Below are 17,521 nucleotides of genomic sequence, written 5' to 3'. Positions count from 1 at the left end.
TTGAAATGTTTAGGCACATGTTTGGTCTCTTTGGCTTTAGCACTTTCTTCATATACTAGCCTTTTGGCTTCTTTTTGTGCAAGTGCTAACTTTTTGTTGTGTGCTTTGCGCACTGAGCGGTGGCAAAGCTTTTCTGGTTCTAGTGCGGAATCAATGGGCCTGGCTGGCTATAGGATGGCCATGTGGACCAAAAGGGAGCTATTAGATAACTCTTTTTGCCACATTTTGTTGAAGTGCTCATGTGCTTCCACAACCACAACATACTTCAGCCAGTGGGCATCTAAATCATCTAGGAAGACATATCGTTCTAGCTCGGGGAATCCCTCAAGCCTGTGAGTTCTATGGGAGTGTGTGCCCCTTGATGGCTCTGCTCTAATGGCATATTCAAGTTCTTGGGTGGCAACATTGGGCAGGTATGCTGAACTAAGCATATATAGATATGTGATTTCTTGCATGTCTTCCATAGCAAACCTTGTGCTGGTGTGCCTAGGCAAAATGTCTAGGGTAGCAAGGATATGCATCCAGTTCTTAGAGTCTTCCAGCTTTGGAAGAGGTGCACACTCCTCACTATACTTCTCATCTTTGAGTGTCTTGTGGCATGTCTGACACAGATGGACTGCAGTGGATCGCGTTGTTGTGACAGAGTGCTCTCTGAATGGTCTACCACTCATTGGTGGATGTGCATAGATTGATCTTGAATGCTTGATCCTTTCTCCGAATGTATATGTGGTCGGTATGCCAATCGTGAATCATTTTTTATTCGCTCATAAATGGTCTGCCAAGGATGCAGTCGCGTAAGAAACTGGCTCACATCCAAAGTTCATCACCACAAAGGTGTGTTGGTAAGTAGTTCCCAGGATCTGAATGGGTCTCTAGCTGTGGCTCCATCAACAAGTTTAACCAACAATCGAGTGTCATCCATGGTAGACACTCCCCATTTGTCCCAGTGTTGTTTTGTAAAAATACTTGCTCCTGCTCCCCCATCCAAGATTGATGTGACTTGGAGGCCATCGAAGGCTATTGGCAAAGACACATTAAGTTCATCACCTTCGAAGTATTGTCCAAGCTTATTCACTCAAACCATGGGGGTTTGAGTTATCTCATGGGGTAAAACGAGTACGTATTCCTCGGATTCATTAGAGTTGTGAGGCTCCGTAGATTCATGCATGGCTGCCCCAAGGAATCCCTCCATCCAATCCTTCAGATCATTCCATAAACTTGGGATACCTTGGAGCAAGGTGCCGATAGGGATTTGGATTTGAGAAGAAAGGAAGGAAGAGAGACTTGCAATGTCTCTTGGAGCAGAGGCTGTCCTGTGAGGAAGGTTGGTTTGGATTAGTCTTAAGCTCTGAACATGGTTTTCAGTACTGGTTCTCCTAAGATGGTCATCCTCCATATTTCTAAGATATTTGGCCACCTTGTTTCCCTGCTGGTGGGGGGGTAGTTATTGCAGTGGAAGTTGTTGCTTCTATTAGCCTTTGTGGGGGTGGCTAGTCTGAGAGCTTTCCAAGATATAATTGAGCTTCTTCAACAGATCTTAGGTTTGAGACCAATGGGCATGGCTCAAGGTAGGTGGTAGGAGGCTTATCTTCCATTTGTGCTTGGCAATCCTAGACCACCAACTCTCAAGCTGCCAAGAGTCTCTCCTTTTTCTCTATAGGGTTAGGATATTCAACAAGCTTTTTTGAGAGTTGACACGCGTCGATATGTTCTCTAGCTTGGGTAGCAGAGCGTAGAAAATATTCCTCTTCAGCTGCTCAAGAAGTTGATGCATGAGTTGTTGTGCCATCTTCAGAACCACTTCTGATCACTACTCGGCTCTCACCTTTGCTGTCGACCTTTTTGGTTTTCTTTCTTGAGCGCCTAGTCACTCCTCGTGCTTGTTTAGGGGCACTTGCTTGGCCCTAGTCTCATGAGGTTGATGCCTCTGCTCCAGCATGAGCTATGGCCCTCTATCTATGTTGCAGTCTAGTTACAACGTTGAATGGGACTGCTTGGATGAAGCCATCTCTAACACTCAGCAAGTTAAGGCTGGTGATGGGATTAGCTTTGCGAGCCTTTCCTATTGTTCCAGTCTTAGCGGGACAATCCTTATACATGTGGTCAATACCACACCCTACACACAATGGAGTCAAGGTGGGATCACCTACAAAGGTACTCGCCATCCCTTTTCCTGTTGGAACACTTAGCCACTTGGTGAGGTCCTGCGCAATCATAGCACTATGTAGGTGGTCGCTTTACCATCCTATTTATGTCTCTACCCCATGACATTGGGGTTGCTAAATACACTGGGTACATAGGGAATTTCGGGTACCCTGAGGATTCCTCTTTGGGCCACTTACTGGCATGGTTAAGGTGCGTTATGGAGTGTCGGTGCCAACAAAGCCAGTAGTTACCTCCAGTAGTTACCTGGGGTTCGCTTGGCAAGGCCTGAGGTAGAGCTCGAGTTAGAGCAGTTCTCAAATGATAGCAGAGCTGGAAACTTCATGATTGCCACACTTTACGTAATATGTGCAGTAGAGGTTAGGACAGGGACTCAGACACTCCGTACAAGTATGGTTAGCTTGACAAACTGGGCACCATACAAGCTCCCTCTGTGGGGGTAGAGATGGGGTTGGCCACCCCGATCCCGACCTTAGGAGGTTCTCCATTGTTGGGTCATTTGCTACATTAATGCAGTGGCCAACTACTCGACTTGCTGTCCAAATGTGGACTCTTTGCCTTTTCCCTCAGACTTTGTGCTGGTGGTCTTAAAAGAAGCTTTTGATGTGCCCTCATGAATTTCTCAATAACGTGTTCCCTTGAAATTGTCCTCAAAATTCATAGCACTCCTGCAATGTTGCTCAAAGGAGGTATGGCCCAAATCATACAATGAGTTGTGTAAGGGCACGTCATCAAGACCCTCTAGAAATCTCCCTATTAATCTTTCATCAAAGAAATTGTCTCTGGCACTGCAGAGTGAGTGGAGATATCTAACTCTGTTGATGTAGTCTCTGATGGTTTCTCCTTCCTCTGTCTGACATTATGTAGCTTCTCAACTGGGCTCCATCTAGCCTTAGCGAGAATATCCTACCTTGAAGGCCTCCTTCAAGGCTTCAAAGGTGGCCTTGTCCTCAAATTTCAAGGACCTGAATCATTGGCCTGCTTTACCATCAAGGATGAGGCTGAAGGCACTCACCTTGACTTGATCTTCTAAATGGCCAAAGGCCTCGCAAATCAGATTAAACATCTCCAAATGTGGGATGGGATCTCCAGTCCCATCAAACTTAGTGATAAGTTTTGAGATGTTGGTAGGTTATACCGGGGTTGTGGGGGCGTGATGTCCGCAACCACCCCTCCCTATTTCCATGGCTAATCTCAACATTTATGGTGTCAAACTTGCCATGGCTTGGACCGGGTGTAGGTGAGGAAAGGTTGGTAGAGGAGCACGGCTATAAGATTAATATACCATTGGAGGCCCTTGTCTGATAGGTGGGTTAGCATGTACCCCTTGTGGTCCCATGTGGTACCCATGGTAAACTCCCTGTGGTGGGTAATACTGATATACTAGCAGACTGGGCTGATGTGAAGGGCTTGGGTAGACCCTTTCTCTTTGGTGCAAAGTTTTTGGCCCTTGAGATTATGGACCTAGCCCTATAAGAATTAGCCACACCTGAGATAGGCACACGGGTCTCCAGAGACTAGTGGTTTAGTCTGGGTCTGTTGGCTTTCACTTTGCCCTACTTCTACTCTAGGATCTAAAGACGGTGTGGGATTGCTTTCTTGTGTGGTTGGTCCATACCTCTCACCCTAGGTTGCGGCGGTTCTTTTGACTGTGTGAGCCTCAAAGCAAGGATTCTCTGTGAATGTGTGGGAGAGGTAGGAGCTTGTGCTTGGACAGATGGTCTGTCCATGCACTGAAGTTCAGGCTCCCTTGTCTCGAGGTCAGGAGTTCCTCGTCCCGTGCTGGAGTGGTCTTCACTTTCATTGGTGCTATCAAAGACAAGCACCATTTGACTCCACACGGTATTGGTCGATGGGTCCCCCGACCTTATAAAAAGCGAAGGAGCTTTAGGAGAGTTCACTTTGTCAAAAAGAGGGTTATTCTGTGCCAATCTACCCGATCATAGGTGCATGGAAATGTGGAACTACTGTGCGAAACCCCCTGTGTGAAAAGACCGTCTTTTGGGAAATGGTATGGCCGTACGCTTTGAAGTGGTACCGACATACGCTTTCAAAAGGAGAAGGAAATGGGTGTATGCTTCTTAGGGGCATATGGCATGGATGTTCACTTTCAGAAGGACACATCCAAAGCTTTAGAAAGGAACAAATGTGCGCTTTTGAAATGGGGAAGGTACGAGCGTTTGCTTTCTAGAATGGAGAAGGAACGGGCGTACCAACAAGCTGGGGTCAAGAAAGGAATGGGTGTAGCAGTTGCCATGGGCGTTCCCTTCCAAAAGCTAAAGAGACTGGGCGTTCTCTCTAGAATGGAGAAAGGAATGGGTGTACGCTTTCAAAAGGAGAAGGGAATGGGCATTTGCTTCCTGAATCAAGTGCAAGAAGGAATGGCACAAGCGTGGAAAAATTGATGCGGCCGTGGTAAACATACTGAGGCTCTAGAATGGGCGTACCCTTCAAGAAGGAACTAGAATGGGCGTACCCTTCAAGAAGGAAAAATTGATGCGGCCGTGGTAAACATACTGAGGCTCTAGAATGGGCGTACCCTTCAAGAAGGAACTATTGTGGCAAGATTGGAATGGCCGTGGCACTATCAAATTTAGAGATTTTTAAGATTTGTCTAGGGATTTCAGGGAATTTAAGGCTGCAGGTCTGCCACCCACTATATTCTCTGACAATTCAGTTACACCCACATGATTGAATGTAATTGAATACACTTTATGCTCAATTTAATGCAAATATTCCAATTTTGGCCACATTCAGGCTAAAGATCTTACCAAATTTGGTCAACTGAGAAGGAAACGAGCATGGAAGATGTGCCACGACCGTGGCCTATAAAGTGAATAGCCATTCGCTTCTCAGAGCAGTTAACAAAATGCAAGTTTTGCTTGGTTTTTTCTCCAATTATTGCTAATTTAGGTGTTTTTCCCTTGATTTTTTGTGTTTTTGATTTAATAGAGAGCTAGAGCTACTCTCTAGCTATCTATCGGTGCCTAAAATGCATAATGAAAACTAACTAATTAAGATTAATTTGTGGATTAAACTAATATGCAAGCTTGAAGAAGAAAGAATAGAAAATCAAGGTTTTGCATGAATGTCAAGGGAAATGTGAGAGCACACGTTCGGTGAAGATTTCAACACTCGATGCTCCTTCAATACTCCATGTAATCACCATCAAGAACAAAAACAAACACAAAATCAAACAACCAACCGGTGGATTTGCACTCCAACCAGGCTAAACAAAGACACTAGCAAATGAATAGTGAAAGATCCCTGCCCCCTCTGCGCAATGAATTCTCAAGTGCTAGCAGTGGAAGTAGCACTTCTATGTAGGACAGAGCCTCTCACTCGGGGCCTCGCCCACGAATATCTCGACAAGAGACTAATCCCTCGGTTCTTCCAAAACCGAACCTAGAAAAGCTTCGATCGCCCATCAGCCACCATAGACGATTCGTCCATGATATTTTATTCTAACGTAGTCAAGGTCATCACTAACCAAACTAATCTGACCAAACCCGTAAGTCTCCTGGTAAGATCAAGGAAGAGACTTGCACTTAGATCATAGAGTCCAATGCTTTTTTCCTCATCAAGAGGCACAGCCGTTGATTCTTTTCCATAAAACAAGGACTATCCGGGATTTACTTAATCTATTGTAACATAACAAAATTGAGTCTCATTTTTGGGATCCATCAGTCTCGCCTAACCCCATCCAATCCCATGGGTTAGCTAACCGCCCAACCACTGTAATGATAGGATCCATTTTGAAATTTGGTTATGTTTTGCCTCGGGTACCAGGGAAAAGAGTTCCCAAGCCCCCTAGCCGGCGCTTCAAGCAAACTTCAAGGTAGTCACACCACTTACACACCCATTATGAAATTACCTGTTTCACACATTCAGTTGTCTTTAAAACAATCTTCTAATGAAACCATAGTATCACTGATCATAATCCTCCAAAATATCTAGCTTGAGTTCCAATTTGCAATCATCGGTGTACCTATGGCATCATTGGTAACCAAAACGCTCACCACCTATTCACTCAAGGACCTTTTCAATAGTTCCTAGCTCATAGTACCCAAAAATATAATCACCTAAGAAAAATCCAAATGGACTCGCTGTTGATCAGCAAGATCAACCAACAAATCCATAAAAAAGAGTCATGGACTCATTTGTTGAAGACTAGCAAGGCCAATCAACCAGATCCATACCCGAGTTCAGAAAACAACTCTAACTCCTTATTCCATTTTCTTCCTCAACACACGCTTGGGTATCTTCGGTGACTCAGAGCCTGAGCACCGTATGGTCAGCACCCTCTAGGTTCCTTCGCAAGTCACCTAGCACCGCTTCCTTGGTCCCTCATCCACTGTACTGGAAGCTCACCATTTAAACCAAACCGAGGTTGGTCAAGACCTCAGCCGACCTTGCTACGCAAGGCGTCCTCCATTGACTCTCCGTTAGCTATTGCAACTTTGTCACTTAGGTCTCCACGACCTCATTCACAAGATGTCGAAATTCTTCCCCACCATTCTTGACATAAAACAGTCATTTAAAAACAAGTCATAAATACAGTTTCTAACGAACTCTCATCTTTCTACATCATTTCTCATTATTCCACATTCTTCTACATCAATTCACATTGCTTATTCCACATCGAGTCATATGCATTCCCATCGTCCTTCATCCATTCTCATCCAATCACATCATATTACATCTCATCACATCTATCCACATCTATCCTCATCACATCATGTCACAACATATCCACATCACATCTCATACATTCATATCACATCACATCCATCTACATTAATTCAGATCCACATATCATCACATCATGTTCACATCTATTTACATCACTTCAGATCCATTCACATCTACCCAAGTCCACACCACATTAATTCAGATATCCACATATCATCACATCCGTCTACATTAATTCAGATCCACATGGGTGAAAGCAAGGGTTGGTGGCACAAAAAAAGGCCAAATTTTTCCCACCTTTTTGGTACTTTGGGGGGGGGGGAATTTGAGGGTAAAAGGTTTGTATTTAGGAATTTTTTTTAAGATCTTTGAGAATCTTTTGTGCAGTACCACCCCGTGAGAGTAGTGGTGTCATGAGTGGTGGTAGTGGTTTCAATTTTTTATTGTTTTTGCTCATTTGTGTTTGAACTAAGCGAGCGTCGTCTGGTCGCCTTCGTCTGACCATCTCTCTCTCTCTCTCTCTCTCTCTCTCTCTCTCCCCTGTATTCGTCGATTGTAGCAGAGCTGCTCTGCTCTAGAGCTTGCGTTGATCAGTTGTCTAGCCATGAGGACCCCAAAGGCCAAGGGAGCTGTTGCTGCCAGCAGAGCATCACCTTCAACATGCAAACCGAAAGCGAAGGCAAAGGAGGGAATGATGCCTCCTGGAAGCAGCAACAAGAAGGGTGCTTCCACCACACCCCCCCAACAAACAAAGCCGGAGCACATAGCCAGTCCCAACACAAGGGCAAGTGCAAAACAGTGCAAGGTCGACTCCAAACGGACCTCACTCCTCTTCGACGACGATGAATCAAAATCTACCAGCAAGTCAAGACGTGGTACGCTATTCATTGGCATATGCATGTGCTAAGTAAATGGTGCATGTTCACTCCCTACACTGACATTTGAAGTTAAATGAACAGTACTATATTTGGTACTTTGCAGTAGCAAATTTGGTACTCTTTGAGTACCACAATTGGTACTGTAAGGCATCACCTCACATTAGACACAATGTCGGGCACCACATTTAATCTGTAGGAGTCAGCAATTCTCTGATTGGCATATGCATGTGCTAAGTAAATGGTGCATGTTCACTCCCTGCACTGACATTTGCAGTTAAATGAACAGTACTATATTTGGTACTTTGCAGTAGCAAATTTGGTACTCTTTGAGTACCACAATTGGTTCTGTAGGGGGCATCACCTCACATTAGACACAATGTCGGGCACCACATTTAATCTATAGGAGTCAGCAATTCTCTGATTTGTTTTGAACACATTTTAGGTAAGAACAAAATGGAGAAGTACCCTCAACAAACCAGGTTCTGTTACACTGCACAGGACCTGCATGAAGAGTACAATCTCAGTCTTGAGAGGGCAAACTCTTCAAGGACTTGAATGATGCCACCCGAGCAATGGTTAACTGTATTCAAGTTCAAGTACCAAAAGAACAGCAAGATCTATTTAAACCATTTGCAGCCACAACTGGTGGAAGACTGCAGACTTCTATTCTCTAAAGTTTATCAGGGGCCCCCTTCATGTGGTGAATTGACCAACAAATTTGCTACATGCTACGCTTTTGAGAAATGCCATGGAGCGAAAAAAGACCCAGCAGGGCATAAAGTAGCATGGGCCTGGTTTGGGGAAGGAGTGTTGCAGATGATATCATCTAGGAGTGGTGGACTTGAGCGTAAAATTGAGGCATGGAGGAGGCAAAATGCTTCCTCCCCTGGCAGTGTCCTACACTCAGATAAGAAGGCCCGGATGACTCAAAGTGGTAGTAATATCTGCACAGAACGAGAGAATGCTGGCAGAGGGGTAATTGCTGACTACCTACCTGATTTAGAGGCATTGCTGCTGCAAAGACTGGCACACCCAGTGTCACATCCAGGATGGTCAAACCTCAGAAGCCTGAAGGCCTCTATTCAAGCAAACAAGGACCAGCTACTGGTATATGAAGATAGAAAGGACGTGGCGAAGAGTTTGATGGAAGACATCAATACCCTGGGAAGCACGCATTGTTTAGCTTCAGCAACAAATCCCTGTTCCGGATGAAAAGATCAGATGTGGAGGCTGAGCTGGGAGCAAGTCGGTGCTTGTTGCGACAACACGGGGTTTTTGAAAATATCCAAAAGCTCCAAGCGGAGGTTGAACAGCAGGAGGTATTGTATTTCTGGCCTCTTGCATTGTGTTTGACTGTTGATAGGGTTTAATTTGCACATGGTTTGGCAATTTGGCATGTTTCACTTCTTGATTGGTTTATCTGCTGGCATTTTTGGTGGTTTTGGAACTTCTTGAACTGTCCTTAAAGTCCTTGAAGAATGATTACGACTCGTGCTGCTGCATCCGGTCATATGAGCCTAAGTATTATGACCTCGACAAGCCGAAGTATCTTATGGATGTCATTTTCCCGTGGATCTCTAGGTGGCTAGCTGATAAGTTCCCCACTGCTTATAGCCACCAGAATCCCTTTTTTGATGTTTAGGATGACATTTCCTCGTTCGTTTGCCAACTACTTTGTATCTATGGAGGGGTATTCGTACCGCTTTGACCCCCCTGATGTGTAAAAGATTCTGTATGCTTGTACATTGCCTTTGGCATTTAATGATAATTATCTTTTTGTACATGTACTTTTTTCGGCTACTACTTTTGTACTTTTCTGTTACTACTTGGTGACAAGCGTGACTTTGGAGTTAGTGACAAGTGGGAGTTGCCAGGTGAGTAGTCCCTGTTCATGGCTGGATGAGAGGAAGGCAGAGGATGACAGGAAGCAAGGGAGAGAGATGATGAGAGCAAGGGAGGGGAGGATGAGTCAGAGAAAGTGGATAGTTATTGCGTAGTACCAGAAAGGCTACTTATTACCACCAAAGACTGTACACAACAATCAGCTAAAACTATTAGCACAATACTGAAACTATTAGCACAGTACTTACCATATTTTGGTTCTACAAATTTACTGGCATATTACCACCAAGACTGGTACTGTATAAGACAATAGTACTAGTATTAGCATAGCAATCAGCTAAAACTATTAGCACAATACTTAAACTATTAGCACAGTACTTACCATATTTTGGTTCTACAAATTTACTGGCATATTACCACCAAACACTGGTACTGTATAAGACGAATGACTGCACATGTAGCAGATAGCACCAAATTTTGGTACTGCAGTACTATAGAGTATCAAATTTGGTGCCACAACAGTCAGGTGCAAACAAAAAGGAACAGTACCAAAATTTGGTACTGTAAAAACACAGCAGAGCTAAAAACAATAAAGCACAGTACCAAATTGATAACACAGCAATAGCATTAGACAGTACTGATCACAAGTAAGATTCTAATCAAGAGAATTAGACAGTACTGATCACAAGCAAGATTCTATTCAAGAGAATTACAATTGTTGCCAGTGGTTAGAATTGTAGTTGGGGTAAACACTGTATGGCTCCCATCCTGGTCACTTCTGTCTTCATACGGCATACTGTTAAAGATATTTTCATATATCTCTGAGGATAGTTTAAAGTGGTGATGGAGGCCAGGGATAGCCTCCATGGGGAACCGTATGGCTCTAACAAGATGCGAGTAGATCATCACCGGTGGTGTCTGATCTAATAGGGTATAGGTATCAACTTTGCCCTCAACCTGGGCATAGTACAAGCCCTCAACTAGCAATCCACCTCTTACGATCTTGTTATGCCAAAGGTCCTTCAGTACTCTTGGTGCTACATAAACGGTTTTTGTGCACTTAAGAAGGTAGAAGTCCTCCTTCTCCTCAGTTGCATTCACTGCAAAGTTATCCCCCAATGGACAATATTGGCTCAACACCTCAGGGTCTCCTTCATACATAGGCATGCTTAAATCCTCACTCACATGGGAGGAAAACAAATCATTGTAGTTCTCCTCATCATCGTCGTCCTCATCACTATTTGTAGGTTGTACTGACTCTCAATGGCTCGATGGAGACATATTTCCATTCTTCAATGTGCTATTTATTATTGCATCTCCTCCACTGCCCATTCACACATGGATCACAGAAGCATGACAGCATACAAAAATGCACATCACATGGATTGTGCGTTGAGTAGCCATCAACATAATGGAATGAGCGAGAGCCTGCAATTGGTTTACCGTCCCACAACGAAAAATGCAACACATCATTCGGTGAAACTAACCAAAACACCCTCCTTGTGTTGGCACTTCCACCTTCCGTTTGTCGGCTGAAACCTCGCATTCAAAAAATTGACCACATCAGACCGCACACTTCATGGGCCAGCCACCCATCGGGTTTCAGCTCTTCGTGTGTCAGTGTTCTCTTGATAATAGCACTTGCACCATCATGCTCTCCTTTTCCATGCCCTGAAGCAAAGAAGTTATGCATCATAAGAAATCCTGTCAACTGATAATACCTGGCTACGAAATAGTGTGGTCTTTGTGCCTTGAACTGTGAAGTGGCACCATCTGACCATACCCAATGATAACGCAAACGGTGTCCTTACTGTTTCATCCAGTTGTCATGCAGCATAAAACAATGCTGAACAAAGAGCGTGTCATGGAGCTTATCATCTGATATGTAAAAATGCACAGTCTTCTCAATAGCTCCTACTGAATTTCTGATATAAGAGATGTGTACCAGTATTGCTACCTGTGTTGACCACCAATGTAGGACTGGATCTCATTTTGCACTTTAAAGCTGTAATTCTCTGCAAAATCAACAACAGATACCACAACATCTCTGGGAAACTTAAGCAAGCAGTCTTTGAATTGTTGGGCCTGCCACCTAAACATAAAGTTGTGCTTAACGAAGCTTTTCAGATGATCTGAAGAAAAGAGATGAATGAAAGTTGCACTTTTCATCCTTTCCACGACCAAGTCCTTTTGCTTCTTCTCTTTTCCATCACCATTAACCTGTCCACTGCCCACATCCTGGAATATCTTAACAGTCACCTCCTTGCTATCTGTTGCAATCTCGGTTGGGCAGAATGACAACTTTCGTACACCGCATTTGGGGCACTCTCCAAGCAAGCATCTCTTTGCATGATATTCATGATCCTTAGGGCGAGGGCACAATATAAAATCCAGCAAGTTACTTATGTGTTGAAAAACAACCTGGTTTGCAGAACATTGGCCTGCCTCACTATGTGTACCACAAATGGAGCATGTACATGGATGTTCTTTGCCGTGATGCCCAAACTTGTTCTGGCGCATTTGATTGAAAGCATCCTTGAAGTATACCATCTGGATATGGTAAATACATCAGCAAGTATAGCGCTCTTTCAATCTTCGGACAAAAAATGGCTTGAGTGTCTCAAAGGACCTAAGTGACAACTTCACCGCAGGATACATGCTCTTGAATCTTTTGTAGAGCTCCACCTTTAAACGAAAAATGATCCACGTTAGAGCTCAGAATACTATCAAACAAGAGTAAAGTACCAAAGCTGTTTACAGTACAAAATTTGGTACTGTAAACCACCAACTCATTCTAAAGTACCAAATTTGGCACTGTAGTGCCAGATATCAGACTATAGTGCCAAATTTGATGCAGAAAAGCACCATATTAGCTCTATTTATTACCAGGCAGACCATAGTACCCAATCGGATACTTTTCTACATTAAGCATGGTACCAAATTGGATCATAGTAACAAATTGGGTGCTTTTGTGAATACAAAAAAGCACCAAATTTGGTTCTACGTACCAAGCTGGAACCATAGTACCCAATTTGGTATTGTTTTACATACTGCATATTACCAAAATGGATCCATAGTGGCAAATTGGGTACTTTTTTGGATACAGAAAAGCATCAAAATTGGTACTATGCATCCAGTTTGGTACTTTTCTGTATTCACTAAAAGCACCCAATCTGTTTCCAAAACCCAATTTGGTATAATACTACCAAGTGTGAGTGGTGCCCAAAAACACCAAATTGGATTTGTGGAACCCCTTAGGTACTATGCAGGCACACTTAAAGCACCCTGCATAGTACCAAACTTGATCCATAGTACCAAATTGGCTATTTCTCTGTGTACTTCATAGTATCATAATTGGAAGCTTAGTACAAAATTGGATACTTTTTTGGATACAAAGAGCACCATAATTGGTACTATGCATCTTTTTGGATACAAAGAGCGCCATAATTGGTACTATGCATCTAGTTTGGTACTTTTCAGTATCCTCTAAAAGCACCAAACCAGAACCCATTTTGGTATTATACTACCAAGTGTAAGTGGTGCCCAAAAAAACCAAATTGGAGCTGTGGAACACCTTAGGTACTAACCAGGCACACTTAAAGCACCCTGCATAGTACCGAACTTGATCCATAGTACCAAATTGGCTATTTCTCTGTATACTTTACAGTACCATAATTGGATGCTTAGTACAAAATTGGATACTTTTCTAGATATAAAACACTCCAAAATTGGTACTATGCATCCATTTGGTACTTTGCAAGATACATTGAAAGCACCAAATCTGTCTCCAAAACCTAATTTGGTATTACACTACCAAGTGTGAGTGCTTCTCAAAAGTGCCAAATTGAGACTGTGCTTCCTTACTCTTGGACATTGCAATCAAAAGTTGTACCGTGAATCCTGTTGGGGGTACAATGTAAAATTCAGAGAAGTGCCAAATTTGGTCCTATGGAGGTGGAATTGGTACCTACAATGATACTTTTATGGAGCTGGGAATGCAAACAATGGTAAGTACTTGGATCTAGAAATTGGTACCTACAATGATTGCAGTACCAAATTGGTACTTATGGCCTAGAGTGATTGTTGGTAAAAAACTACCAGTTTGGTACTGAACAGCCAAGCTTTCAGTGCTGCCCAAAGATTACAAATTTTGAACTATTCCAACAGAAATCAAGGCCACCATGGATTGCATTGTAGCAAAAACATATTACCTGAGAGTCATCTAGAAGATGAACTGGATGTTTGATGACACATTTTGCCTCGATCCTCTGCTTATAAATATCCTTTTTGTTTGGTGAAACTCTCGTTTCAGATTTTCAAAAAGCGGTCAAAGTCAATATTAGGTAATTTGGGAAAAATCTCACATTTTGGGAATCAATTACTCCATATAGTTTTGGACATATCTTAAATATACTAACTCCAAATTTGTCGGAGATCATAGATTTAGATTCTACTCTTCAAGATCTTTCTGATGATATGCCACATGAGGGGGTTTTGACAAACTTTTGGACAAGTTCACCATGCTCCCATTTTTTAAATGGGAATGGGATTTTTCCCAAATTATCTAATATGGTGTTGTCACCAAATCTCTAGTTTCACTTGTGATACTTGTATACAAAGGCAATTGTCTGTGAGACAAGCACTAAGTGGCAACACTTCATTCTCATCTTTCGTTTCCAGTCGACTGCTTGCGCGGCCGCTATATTCCGTCGATGAACACCCAAGACAGTAGCAATTTTGGACTGGTTCACTGACATTGTTCTCTGATCACCATTGTTCAGTATCATCATCAAAGAGGCTCTCTTTACAAACAGCTCACTTGCAGAGTGAGGTACTTTCAATTGAGTCAATGTGTTGCGAACGTTGGAAAGAAGACTCGATTGCACATCCGAACTCCTCAACTTGGAAAACGGCTGATGATGCATGAGCAGCTCTAGAATTTCCTATTGTTCTACTGTTGTTAGTCCTTGGGTCTGTCGACGCCAACATCTAGCCATGGCTTTGCATATATTGTTCCTTGACCTGGTTCTTGAAAGGCTACCTTCCCTAGCAGGGTTGCACTCCTTGCATCGTTGCTCACGCTTCTTTTGTGCCCAATAGCCCCGGAGAAATTCTTGGTTGTCGACAGGTTCGTGAGCAACTTGGGTTTCATTGATAGTATCCTCTGTAAATGCAGGTATCCCTGACTCAAGGTTAGTGAAGGGATCACACTAAACCTCCAACATCGTCTCTGTAAATATGGTGATGGCCTGAGCTGCCATGTTTATACAGAGAGAGAGAGGGCTATGGTGTTCTGCAAGGAATAGAGGATGTGCAGGAGAGAGGTCTAAGAGAGAGAGAGAGAGAGAGAGAGAGAAATCTGCTTCCTTGCATTCCGCGTCTGGACCCACGTCTATCTGTTATGGGATGTTTCAAAAAAAGACTAAAGTATAACACCTCAGGGAATTTTCACAGCTTAATATTTCTCCTTTATTTCCTTTTTGCCCTCTTTTTCTTTACTCTTGTTCTACCAAGCCTAGGTGGTGTCAAGGACAACCAATTTTGTACCACCATTCCTTGCTTTCAATCACATATCGTCACATCATGTTCACATCTATTTACATCACTTCAGATCCATTCACATCTACCCAAGTCCACACCACATCACATCTCATCTATCTACATCATATCTCATCCATTCATATCTAACCAAATCCACATCACATCACATCCATCACCCATTCACATCCCACATTCATTCACATCTCGTCACATTCATCCTCATCTTATCACATCTCGTTCACATCCATCCACATCACATCACATCCATTCCATCCACATTACATCACATCCACGTCTATCCATATCACACCACACTCATTCCATCCACATTACATCACATCCACATCTATCCATATATCACCCCACATCCATTCACAACTCATCACATTCATCTACATCTATCCATTCATTCATATTCACATATCCACATCCATCCATTCATCCACATGCACATCTATCACATCACATCTCATTCTCCTCCATTTACATCACATCACATCCTTTCACATATCATCACATCTCTTTCACATCTCATCACATTCATATCCACATCCATTTACATTACATCACATCTCATGCACATCTCATCACATCCACTCACATCACATTCATATCTTATTACATCACATTCATATCTTATTACATCACATTCACATCTTATCACATCATATTTACATCTTATCACATCACATTTACATCTCCTCTTATCACATTCACATCTCATCTTATCACATCACATTTACATCTCCTCTTATCACATCTCATCTAATCACATCACATCCATTTACATCCTTTATTTACATTCATTCGGCTCCACATCATATCTTATTACATCCACTTTTAGTATTGTTTTCTACTTTCGATACCGATGGGACTTTTCTAAGTTTCTGCCAATTGCTTGGCCTAGTTAAAGAAGGTACTTTTTCTCGATGGGTATTTTCATATTCTTTCTCAAATTTCTCAAGTGAAATATATTCAATATTCTTCTTTTTTGAGTAAAAGATTCATGGGATTTACAAAAATCAATTCTACCCATATTTCCCAATAAAATTAATAATCCTCAAAATTTCACTTTTGATAAATACTCATAATCTGAATTATGCCAAAAATTCCCCTTTTACCATTTAATTACTTGGATCTCAAATATCATGGGAATTCCTCTTTTTGTGTAAAAATAAATTTACCAAAAATTTCTCTTTTTGCATAAAAATAAATTTACTAAAAATTCATCTTTTAATTACTTGGATCTCAAATATCATGGGAATTTCTCTTTTTGTATCAAAATAAATTTACCAAAATTTACTCTTTTCTCATAATCAATTATTTATGCATAATAACAAAAAAAATATTTCTCATGAATATGGTAAAAATCATTCTTTTTGCATAGGATGTCCAATCCTAGAATATGGTAGGAAGTTCTCTTTTAGCATTATGCATAAAAATAAGATATGTATTATTTTTTGAAAATTTTACCATAGCTTCGCTGTTATTATTGATAATTCTCAATTTTTTTCTAAAGAATAAAAGCTTGTAATGAAAATATGATAGTAGTTCCTCTTTTATGCTTAAAATCAAACTATGAATTTAAATCATAATTTTAACCATAATCATAAACTTAATTATGATTATCCCACTAGATTAAGCTAATTCCATTATTTCTCTTTTCCCAAATTGATAGGATAATCTACTTCTCATTTAGAATCAATCAAAGTAGTTTTTAACTACTTATAAATAATCTAAAAGAAATGACCATTATTTTGTTGACACAAAATCATAAAAATATCATTTTCTTAATCTCTAGATTATCAGCCTTGAGTTTAGCTTTGAAATAAGAGACTATCATTGAGAAGCATCCTTTTCAAAGGATTTAGCCATAAAGATGGCTATTCTTTTTAGAGAGAGAGATTTACTTAAAGAAAGCATTAAAGGAACTTAAAGAAAGCTTGATTTAAATTAAAACCATCCTTTTGAAAGATTTTCATGCTTGAGAGGGGTTGAGAAGAAGAAAGTTATTGAGAAAATTGGAAAAAACCATAAAATTTTGATTTTACCTCTAAGTTTGACTTGATTCTCTAATTGCAGTGAAGCCCCACCAAGAGGAGAAGAGCAACTCCAAGAGTTGTTGTAGAGTGAGAGCTCCAAGCTCCCAAGAGAGAGAAAAATTTAAATGATAATAGAAAAAATGATTATTTTAATATAATATTGGCATAGTATAGCTCCCAATATTCAATTACAAATGTCTGAGGGTCTATTTATAGGTGAGGGAGGCCACCAACCAAGTCCGACTAGGTTCTAGAATTTTCCAGGTTTAGTTTGACTCAATTTGGACAAGATTTTGACTAGTTTGGCTCCCGTTTTGATTTGGTTTGATCCAAGAGAGAGAAGAGATATCACAATTTTTTTGA

The sequence above is a fragment of the Cibotium barometz genome, chromosome 10, assembly GCF_041138505.1.
Source record: "Cibotium barometz isolate CiBa-2024 chromosome 10, ASM4113850v1, whole genome shotgun sequence".
In the NCBI taxonomy this organism is placed as follows: Eukaryota; Viridiplantae; Streptophyta; class Polypodiopsida; order Cyatheales; family Cibotiaceae; genus Cibotium; species Cibotium barometz.
Note: the sequence above shows the minus strand (reverse complement) of the source record.